General features: G+C 38.8%; 1 protein-coding gene across 1 annotated transcript in view; it reads right to left on the reverse strand.

Annotated features, from left to right (window-relative positions):
• The window catches only part of LOC126458135 (tudor and KH domain-containing protein homolog), a 73,022-nt gene extending 72,552 nt beyond the window's left edge, over positions 1 to 470 (reverse strand). Inside the window, exon 1 of the mRNA XM_050094977.1 lies at positions 211 to 470. The gene's annotated coding sequence lies outside the window, so the exon portion shown is untranslated. The remainder of the gene's footprint in view (positions 1 to 210) is intronic.
• Between the last annotated feature and the right edge of the window lie 10,820 nt (positions 471 to 11,290).

The following is an 11,290-nucleotide window of genomic DNA, read 5'->3' on the forward strand; positions in this document are numbered from 1 at the left end:
ATGTATACAGTGACTGATTAAATGTCTTAAAACTCTGATACCAAATACTTCTGTTTTCCCAACGCTGTTTCTCTACACATTTCACTAAGTCGCAAAGTGAATGAGAAATTTTCCGAGAGAGACGCAAATATGGCGTACAACTACCCCATACGAAAATTCTACAGTTTTAGATCGAATATGATGCAAACACCAGAGAAAAAATTAACGTACCTTCTATGTACCTTCAGACGGACCACTGCAAGCTTTCAAGCACACAAGCGACAAGGTGGGTCACACACATAAACATAGTGATGACACAATATCATTGTAATCCCGTCGAATGGACCACTATACGAATATCGGACAGTTATCTTGAAAGTTTTAAGGTAATGCTTATTAATTAGCAACGCAAAAATCACTTAAAACCTATTATTTATATTTACTTAGTACTCTTTTTCAAATATCACATTCTGTTGTTTCGCTTTCACCAAATTACAGCAGGTTTGCCAACTAGCGACACATACGGAAAAGATACCATTGGATAAGATTGATATTACTTGTTTTCCTTTTCCCCCATTCATGATATTTTCTCGTGGGAACTATTAAGAACATAAATATTTTTCATTTATGTTTATATTTTATCTGACAAGAGGTAGCAACTTAATGGTTTTAATTTGAAGGTCAAGGCGATTCAGTTACATTCACCGTAAAATGCATCATGTTTCTACATCTGTATCCACACTGCGCAAACTACTGTGAAATGCATGGCAGAGTGTATTTTCCAAGGTACCAGTCAGAGTTTCTTCCCATTCCATTCATATATGAAGCAAACAAGAATGATTGTTTAAATGCCTCTTTGGACGTTTTAATAAAACTAACATAGTCCCCACGATCCTGTAAGGGGATTGTAATATATTGCTAAATTCTTGAAGCTTTATAAGTAGGCTTCCTCGGAATAGTCTGTCCCTAAGTGTTTACCAGTTGAGTTTCGTCAGTATCTCTGTGACAGCCTCCCACAGGTCAAACAAACATGTGACGATATGTGCTGCTGTCCTCTGTACTATTTTTTTTCTTTACTGTGATTTCATTCCCCTGCCCCATATCGGCAGGGGAGGGCTGTCAGCGGCACAATCCGCCGCTCTTTAGCCGAGTGATGTGACAGCTAATACAAGAAGAAAATGTTACATATAAAGGCGATAAAAAATGGGGACAGAAAACAGAGTATGGGGAGATAATGGAGGTAAAAATACACTGACATGGAGACGTTCATGGAGGGACAATTAAAGAAGTCGACATAAAGTTAAAAAACACAGTTGGCGATTCATAGAGAACAAAAAAGACACTGAAGTCACACGCATGGGTTAAAAGTTGGCCACAGTATTAAAAACACTCCAGAACAACACACTTTAAACCCACTTGGAGCACATACGATGAAGAATAAAACTGCCAGGTGGGACCTGCCGAGAGAGGGGCCTGAGAGGATGGAAAAGTAGAGGAGAGCAAAGTGTAGCAGGGGAGGGGGCAGGATGAAAAGGGTAGGGGCATCAGCAGGTGCACCAAGAGGAAGGAGAGTGGTGGGGTGGGAGATGAAGAGGGAAGACAAGGCAGGAGGGAGTGCAGAGACACTGAAGCGGAGCACAGGAGAGGGAGGGGTCGTAGGAGGGAAGGTCTCTAGGGAGGGGGGAGAGGGAGCCCTGAGGAGGCTAAAGGAAGGTGGGGTTACAGCTGGTAGGAAGGGTAGACGTCAGGGCAAAGCTCATCATCCAGGAGGGGTAGATGCTCGAATTTGCATTGGGAAAGGAGGTGGACGGTGTGGAGATGGAGAGAGGGTGGGACATAATGGTAAAGGTGCGGCAACAGGCTGGGGGTGGAGAGGAAGGGAGACACCAGGGGGTGAGGGGTATTCAGACGGCGGACAATATACAGGGTGTGGATGTGTTCAAGGAAAAGGAGAAGGTGGGGGAAGGGGATGAGGCCGTAGAGAATGTGTGTGGGGGCGGGAGGCTGATGCGGAAGGCGAGGCGGAGTGCATGGCATTCGAGGATTTGGAGGGCTTTATAGAACTGAGGAGTGGCGGAAATCCAAGCAACGCTGTCATAATAAAGGATGGGGCGGATCAAGGATTTCTATGTGTGAAGGATGGTGGAAGGATGCAGACTCCACGTCCAGATGGACAGGAGTTGATCTGTACTATGTTCTGTTCATCATAAGAATAAACTTGATGTAAACATTACACCATGTATTCTTGCGCGTTTGCTCGAATCTCATTGGATTTCGTTTCACGTGGAGCAGAGGCCAACCTGTGTCCCGTACAGTCAATAACGATCATAAGGATACGTTTTATGCAGTGTTACATGCATATAGACTGAGTGATGATTCGGGACAACAGCTTTAGTGGCGCATTAAGCTTGGACTGCACAGGTCAGCCAGCTGGTCCAACTAACCTGCAGTGATGTGAGCAGTTGGAGTTCAGACGTTAGAACAGATTTTTAAAGAACATGAAATAATATTCAGCAAAACTGCAGCACTACCACACGCATCTTAGATGAACAGGCGCAAAGCATAAAATGCTCTCATTTTCACCTAACACAGTATCTTAATTACAAACAAGAGTGATGAAAATTCCTAACTTACACACAGGGTAATTCTTCTGAGCAATCTATGTGTGATGCAAAAGTATAGAGCAGGAATTTCACTATGTTGTTGAATACTGAAGCCGCTGTAGGTATTAATTACAGTCAATTGTCTGGTATAGAATAAAACAGACGTTTATTGCCTCGTGACATACAATTTCAAGCCATTGACTTAATGTACAGGAGACACGTCAAAACACAATAACTGGTTTACAATTTTCCTTATAATACCAGTAATATAATACATAGTAGTAAATAATTACTTAATTAAACAATTAATAATTTTTCTTCAAAATTAACAAACTTCTAAAAATGAACTGTCCTAAGTACTTGCTCTCTTCATCTCAAATTTTCAGGATGTCATTTATGAATTCTCCTACTGAATAGTAACATTTCTGCATGAGTTTTTCATGTAAGTATTTTTCTAAATTTATACCGAGCAATTCTCTTCCTTCCACTTTGTTATAAATTTTCATTCCCCACATAATATGGAGTCTGAGCATAAAGTTTTAAATGGTGGGTGGAGAGCATAAAATCATTTTGATTTCTGGCATTGTAATCATGTCAGGAATGATTTGCTACAAATAAATCGGGGTTACTGTGTACTAAGATAATCAGCTCATATATGTATAGTCCCCCCCATGAACCATGGACCTTGCCGTTGGTGGGGAGGCTTGCATGCCTCAGCGATACAGATAGCTGTACCGTAGGTGCAACCACAACGGAGGGGTATCTGTTGAGAGGCCAGACAAACGTGTGGTTCCTGAAGAGGGGCAGCAGCCTTTTCAGTAGTTGCAAGGGCAACAGTCTGGATGATTGACTGATCTGGCCTTGTAACAATAACCAAAACGGCCTTGCTGTGCTGGTACTGCGAACGGCTGAAAGCAAGGGGAAACTACAGCCGTAATTTTTCCCGAGGGCATGCAGCTTTACTGTATGATTACATGATGATGGCGTCCTCTTGGGTAAAATATTCCGGAGGTAAAATAGTCCCCCATTCGGATCTCCGGGCGGGGACTACTCAAGAGGATGTCGTTATCAGGAGAAAGAAAACTGGTGTTCTACGGATCGGAGCGTGGAATGTCAGATCCCTTAATCGGGCAGGTAGGTTAGAAAATTTAAAAAGGGAAATGGATAGGTTGAAGTTAGATATAGTGGGAATTAGTGAAGTTCGGTGGCAGGAGGAACAAGACTTCTGGTCAGGTGACTACAGGGTTATAAACACAAAATCAAATAGGGGGAATGCAGGAGTAGGTTTAATAATGAATAGGAAAATAGGAATGCGGGTAAGCTACTACAAACAGCATAGTGAACGCATTATTGTGGCCAAGATAGATACGAAGCCCACACCTACTACAGTAGTACAAGTTTATATGCCAACTAGCTCTGCAGATGACGATGAAATTGAAGAAATGTATGATGAAATAAAAGAAATTATTCAGATTGTGAAGGGAGACGAAAATTTAATAGTCATGGGTGACTGGAATTCGAGTGTAGGAAAAGGGAGAGAAGGAAACATAGTAGGTGAATATGGATTGGGGGACAGAAATGAAAGAGGAAGCCGCCTGGTAGAATTTTGCACAGAGCACAATATAATCATAACTAACACTTGGTTTAAGAATCATGAAAGAAGGTTGTATACATGGAAGAACCCTGGAGATACTAAAAGGTATCAGATAGATTATATAATGGTAAGACAGAGATTTAGGAACCAGGTTTTAAATTGTAAGACATTTCCAGGGCAGATGTGGACTCTGACCACAATCTATTGGTTATGACCTGTAGATTAAAACTGAAGAAACTGCAAAAAGGTGGGAATTTAAGGAGATGGGACCTGGATAAACTAAAAGAACCAGAGGTTGTACAGAGATTCAGGGAGAGCATAAGGGAGCAATTGACAGGAATGGGGGAAATAAATACAGTAGAAGAAGAATGGGTAGCTTTGAGGGATGAAGTAGTGAAGGCAGCAGAGGATCAAGTAGGTAAAAAGACGAGGGCTAGTAGAAATCCTTGGGTAACAGAAGAAATATTGAATTTAATTGATGAAAGGAGAAAATATAAAAATGCAGTAAGTGAAACAGGCAAAAAGGAATACAAACGTCTCAAAAATGAGATCGACAGCAAGTGCAAAATGGCTAAGCAGGGATGGCTAGAGGACAAATGTAAAGATGTAGAGGCCTATCTCACTAGGGGTAAGATAGATACCGCCTACAGGAAAATTAAAGAGACCTTTGGAGATAAGAGAACGACTTGTATGAATATCAAGAGCTCAGATGGAAACCCAGTGCTAAGCAAAGAAGGGAAAGCAGAAAGGTGGAAGGAGTATATAGAGGGTCTATACAAGGGCGATGTACTTGAGGGCAATATTATGGAAATGGAAGAGGATGTAGATGAAGATGAAATGGGAGATACAATACTGCGTGAAGAGTTTGACAGAGCACTGAAAGACCTGAGTCGAAACAAGGCCCCCGGAGTAGACAATATTCCATTGGAACTACTGACGGCCGTGGGAGAGCCAGTCCTGACAAAACTCTACCATCTGGTGAGCAAGATGTATGAAACAGGCGAAATACCCTCAGACTTCAAGAAGAATATAATAATTCCAATCCCAAAGAAAGCAGGTGTTGACAGATGTGAAAATTACCGAACTATCAGCTTAATAAGTCACAGCTGCAAAATACTAACACGAATTCTTTACAGACGAATGGAAAACCTAGTAGAAGCCAACCTCGGGGAAGATCAGTTTGGATTCCGTAGAAACACTGGAACATGTGAGGCAATACTGACCTTACGACTTATCCTAGAAGAAAGATTAAGGAAAGGCAAACCTACGTTTCTAGCATTTGTAGACTTAGAGAAAGCTTTTGACAATGTTCACTGGAATACTCTCTTTCAAATTCTAAAGGTGGCAGGGGTAAAATACAGGGAGCGAAAGGCTATTTACAATTTGTACAGAAACCAGATGGCAGTTATAAGAGTCGAGGGACATGAAAGGGTAGCAGTGGTTGGGAAGGTAGTAAGACAGGGTTGTAGCCTCTCCCCGATGTTGTTCAATCTGTATATTGAGCAAGCAGTAAAGGAAACAAAAGAAAAATTCGGAGTAGGTATTAAAATTCATGGAGAAGAAATAAAAACTTTGAGGTTCGCCGATGACATTGTAATTCTGTCAGAGACAGCAAAGAACTTGGAAGAGCAGTTGAATGGAATGTACAGTGTCTTGAAAGGAGGATATAAGATGAACATCAACAAAAGCAAAACAAGGATAATGGAATGTAGTCTAATTAAGTCGGGTGATGCTGAGGGAATTAGATTAGGAAATGAGGCACTTAAAGTAGTAAAGAAGTTTTGCTATTTGGGGAGCAAAATAACTGATGATGGTCGAAGTAGAGAGGATATAAAATGTAGACTGGCAATGGCAAGGAAAGCGTTTCTGATGAAGAGAAATTTGTTAACATCCAGTATAGATTTAAGTGTCAGGAAGTCATTTCTGAAAGTATTCGTATGGAGTGTAGCCATGTATGGAAGTGAAACATGGACGATAAATAGTTTAGACAAGAAGAGAATAGAAGCTTTCGAAATGTGGTGCTACAGAAGAATGCTGAAGATTAGATGGGTAGATCATGTAACTAATGAGGAAGTATTGAATAGGATTGGGGAGAAGAGAAGTTTCATTTAATTTTGCTTGTTTTGCTTTAAATTGCATTAATTGAGTCATGTTTAATTTTAACTGATTTAAATCAAACCAGGTATCTAATTTTTCTTAAGTATTTAATACAGTTTGTGGAAGTTGATCGGTATTATTACTTTCCATGATTGAAGATATGTCATCTGAAAATAAAATTGAATGACACTTAATATTAAGTGGCAGATCATTTACATAAAACAGAAACAGAATAGGACCTAAGACAGAACCTTGGGGTACTCCTTGTGAAATGGTTTTCCATTTTGAAGTATAAGTTCCTCTCTCTGATGATATAACCACTCTTTGTCTTCAGTTGGTTAGATAGGACTTAAATCATTCTAATACTGTACCCCTAATTCAATACTTTTCCAGTTTACAGAGTAGCAAGGAGTGATTCACACCATCAGAGGCATTTGATAGGCCACAACAAATTCCTGTGGCATGCAGTGAGTTGTCTAGAGATGAGTTAATTTTATCAACAAAATTATTTTTAGCAGATAGTGTGGTTTTGCCTTTTTGAAATCCATACTGATTAATGAGATTTTTTAAAAAATTTTCTATGAAATTTTGAATTTTTATGGTGGCTACCTTTAAAAATAGTTTTGATAGTAATGGAAGAAGAGAGACTGGGCAATAGTTTCCCATATGTTCTTTTGTGGTAATGACTTAGTTCCTTCCTTATCAGTACCCAAGAAATATCTTTCAGTTCTGGAACTGTTGATAACGAATCGATCAACAACAGAATCCATGAAGTCACCCAGGCACTGCATCTTCTCCTCTCTTTTATGATGTGCCATTCTTCGGGTATACCCCGCCAGTGTTCGGCAGTGACATGTGAAAAAGCTGTGTGCGTTAGTTCCAGTACTTCTGGTAACGTTCATATTGTAATGGTATAGCGGCAAATGAAAAAATGCAGCATTTGTATGTTGTGCTCAATGCTGTGAAAAAGATTGTTTTTCGTGTTTCTACGACACTTATCATTCTGTTTCGTCTGAGACTACATCTGTGGTACAAAAAAATAGACAGTCCAAATAAAGAGTATTTGGTATTTCATTTTTGACCTGAAAATTAAATTGTTACGTTTTCCTAATTTAAGCAATCTTTGTTAACAATCTTTCATAAAATATCGACAATTAATAACTTATATTTGAAATGAAAACAGGAATTTTGCATGCAATATGTAATTAGAAACAAGAAGACGTGCATTATTAATAAAAAATGATGATGAATTTTACAATTACGATATTTAGGAATTACAAATGGAAAGAAAAAAATGACCAACGTGAGACTTGATCCAGCGATCCATAAACAGCATCAGAATGTACTATGCTACCGATTCTGCTATACATCCAATGTGCCTTTACATCTCTACTGTATTAAATATAGTCTCTTAAAAAACTTCAACGCCGATTTTTTCTGTAAATTTATGAAAAACATTAAGAACAACCCATTTCTCGGCACTTTTTAACCATGTTCTACATGCGTGGTTTACTACAGAACAAGAAACAGCCTCAAACATTTTCATACTGCATACTATCACCGCGACAATCAGAGCACAACAGTACAGAGACAGTAATTGTACACGATTTTTTAAATAAAAACTACGCAGCTAAAGCATGACTAAGAAAAACGATGATAGCTGTCAATACATTAGAATATCTTAAAGTTTCATTCAACCAAACTAAGTAATAGGATATCTAATACATAAGTAGGACCTACTTCCAAGAGCGTAACAGTACAAGTGTATGTGTGCTATGGCTTCTGACCAATCATCGCTTTTATGACTGTTTACATCAGGTTTATTCTTATGATGAACAGAGTATATACATTCAATATCTCCTTTTAGTTATATTTGGTATGGTTCCAACACACTTCAGCAATATTGTAGGGTGGGCTGCATGAATAATTTGTAAGTAATCTCATTTGTATGCTGACTGTATTTCCCTAATATTCAACCAATAGGCCTACCTAAGGCTGATCCTACCTGATCGTTCCATTTCATGTCCCTACAAATTACAAAGTGTTACACAGGTATTTGTGTGAGCTGACTGATTCCAAAGATGACTCGCTGATACTGAGGTCACAGGATACTGCATTATTTGGTTTTCAGAAATGCACAGTTTTACATTTTTGAACATTTAAAGAAAGTTATGAATCCTTGCACCACTTTGAAATCTTATCGAGATCTGACTGAATGATCGTGCTACTTTTCTCAGACAGTATTTATTTATATGGAGAGTGTGCAATAAGTAAGTTTCCTTAGTTCATTTATAAAAAAATTACACATAATATATCATGCTGGAATAACTTTATTGACGCTGTACAATGCATTTGTCACTTTTCTACATAGTCACCACGTTTTTCCAAACTTTTTGGTAACATGATACAAGGTTTTCCAAACCATTGTTGTACCAGGTTGGTTCCTGCGCTTGTAAACACCTGTCCATTGTTGGTGCGACTTCATCATCAGTGTTGGAGTGACGCCATTTGATTCGTGGGAACATGTGAAAATTACTTGGGGAGAAGATTTGGTGAATATGGAGAATACAGGAACATTTCCCTGTTGATTCTTCCAAGCTCCACTTGGGCCATTCAAGCTGCATGAGGCCGAGAATTATCATGAAGGAAGAGGATTTTGCGAGACACAAGTCCAGGACGTTATTTTTTCATGACATCTCGCATATTCCTCAAGACATTACAGTACCTCTCTGTATTCATAGTGGTGTTGCGAGGCAGGTAGTGTACGAGTAACGCTCCATGACAGTTCCAAAAAGTGGTTGCCATAACCTTCCTTGAATAATGCGTGACCTTGGCCTTTATTGGGGCACTTTCGTCACGTTTCTTCCACGCAATGCTCTACCTCTTTCATAGAGGTCTAATGGTGGACCCTGGTCTCATCCTCATTTAAATGCTAGTAGAGCCTTCCCCATAGACAGACGTTGACTCCCAATGGACAATGACAGCAGATAGTTGTTTTGCTACGAAAAAACGAATGACAGAGAGTAGCCCACAAGTGGATGCACTTTTTAGGGATAACTCCATTCTAACTGTCTGCATACAGGCAGGATACTGCAATATATACTGTGAGCCAGTGTGAGAGTTGTCAACGCATGCCATGGGTACAGTTTATTCTGCAGAGAAATAAGATAGAGAAACTTACTTACTGGATGACCTTCATAGATAACTGCATCATCTGCAAAAAGTCTGAAGTCACTACGAATTTTGTCTGCGAGATCATTAATATACAACAGGAACTCAGACAAACTGGGAATATGTAGACATATAAACCGTACCAGAAGAAGGACAGACAATTATTATGAGAAGCAAATGCCAGTTCAATAACCAGAACCCTAACAAATTGAAATAATGAAAGTAAAATGACATGGGACATAATCAACACTGAATGACAAAGCCAAACAGTAAAATAACAGAAATTTTACTAAGTCAATGAGAAATGAGAGCAACATCGTTACAGTTGGAACAAAAGTTGCTAATATATTGATGCTATACAAAAATTAAATTCGGACAGAAGTCATTAACAATCGAAGTGCTCTAGAAATCTTGAGCACCCACCCCACACAGTGTTCCTGGAACTGTGACAAAAGCAGAAAGCTTTATAATAATTGAGAAATTAAAATCCAAGAAGTCTGCAGTAGATGATGAAATATTAAATTAACGAAGAAAGCGTGTGAATGAAGAAATCACTGAACTTCTTTTGGATACAACAAACTGGTCATTTATGGAAAGAGTATTTCCACAAAAAATAAAAATCAGAAAAGCAGTATCAATATATAAGAGAAATGTCAAAGTTTCCCCAAATAACTACAGTTCAGTATCTTTAAACTCTGGTTTCTCAAAAATACTAGGGATGCTCTTGTACATGAGGAAGACTACATTCCTAGAAAACATTGTATTCTGATTCCAGTACAACATGGTTCCCAGAAAGGGAAATCTATGAAAGCTGCTATCTTGAGTCTAACAAAATCAGCTATAGATGCATTAGACAAAAAAATCTCTGTATCTGCTGCATTCCTGAATTTGTCTAAAGCAATTGACCAATCATCCATAAAGCACTAATAGAAGAACTTGAAAACTATGGTACACATGGACATGCAGTGCAATGTATTAAATCATATGTCCATAACAAAAAGCAGTATGTGACAACATGGTCTCACAGTTCTAGGCGCTCAGTCCGGAACCGCGCGACTGCTACGGTCGCAGGTTCGAATCCTGCCTCGGGCATGGATGTGTGTGATGTCCTTAGGTTAGTTAGGTTTAAGTAGTTCTAAGTTCTAGGGGACTGATGACCACAGATGTTAAGTCCCATAGTGCTCAGAGCCATTTGAACCATTTTATGTGACAACAGTATCTGGATGCAGACATGAAATCAGAGATATTAAGTATGGTGTACCTCAAGGATCTGCACTTGGCCAATTCTGTTCAACCTGTTTGTAAACAATATTGAAGGCAATGAGAAGGATAAAAATTACTGTAAGCTGATGACATGAGATTAGTGAATGTAGAAGAGCATCTGGAAATACTGCAAGCAAGCGCCATTATTTCAATGAATTATTCAATACAGTGGGTCATAGAGAGTGACTTTATTGTAAATCTACAAAAGTACAACTTTCACTGAGTTCACAAACAGAGAAAAGGAAGATCTCATAGATACAGTCACAGATGAAATGAGACTGGAAAAAAATACCTCTATAAAATTTTTGAGAACTGCACTTGACAATAATCTCCAATAGAGACAACATACAGACAATGTCTGTTATAAACAAAGCACCAATATTATGAAACAGCTTCCACTTAATTCTAACAAATAATTTCTATGTACTGCATGCCATGCTTTTGGAACCATTCTTACAATATTGAATTACTGTTTGAGCAATAATACAAAAAGAACTTTTGTATTTGAAAAAAAGGCCATCAGAACGATTTTGAAAAAAAAATGGACTCCTGCAGAACTGCCTTCCGTAAGATATTGACATTT

The sequence above is a fragment of the Schistocerca serialis genome, chromosome 2 (genome assembly GCF_023864345.2).
Source record: "Schistocerca serialis cubense isolate TAMUIC-IGC-003099 chromosome 2, iqSchSeri2.2, whole genome shotgun sequence".
NCBI classification, from domain to species: Eukaryota; Metazoa; Arthropoda; class Insecta; order Orthoptera; family Acrididae; genus Schistocerca; species Schistocerca serialis.